This window comes from Mandrillus leucophaeus, unplaced genomic scaffold, assembly GCF_000951045.1.
Source record: "Mandrillus leucophaeus isolate KB7577 unplaced genomic scaffold, Mleu.le_1.0 Scaffold80, whole genome shotgun sequence".
NCBI classification, from domain to species: Eukaryota; Metazoa; Chordata; class Mammalia; order Primates; family Cercopithecidae; genus Mandrillus; species Mandrillus leucophaeus.
In genome coordinates, this window is record NW_012108697.1 from 5319963 (window position 1) to 5320503 (window position 541).

A 541-nucleotide genomic window follows, 5' to 3' on the forward strand; every position below is an offset into this window, starting at 1 on the left:
AATCCTCATATGCCTGATTTAGAGGACTTACTCACCCTTCAGAGAAATACTTTAATGCAATAAAGCAAATGTCAGCAAGTGGGCTGAGCTTAGCACATCACCCCAGCCTGCATCCAGCTTCCTACTCCCTGGCTCTCCCTACCCAAGGTTCCTTCAGCCACTCCGCACCTGCACAGGCCCACGCAATGGGCAGGTTTCAGGGACACACTCCAAGGCTGGTCAGAGGCTCAGAGATGGGACACCAAGAGGCATTAGGCACCAGCTAGAACCCTGGAGAAATCTAGTCCGTAGAGGTTGGAGATTAGCTCTAAAGCACTGGAGAGCTGGGGGCAGGGCAAGGGCTAGAACCCAGAACTTCTCCCTCTCTGGTCTAGTGCTCTTCACTGTGGAAGCCGTTGGTTACACAGATAAGGGGAGTGGGCTGAAAGAAATTCAGCATCCTGGCTGGGCGCGGTGGCTCTCACCTGTAATCCCAGCACTTTGGGAGGCTGAGGCAGGCGGACCACGACGTCAGGATATCGAGACCATCCTGGTTAACACG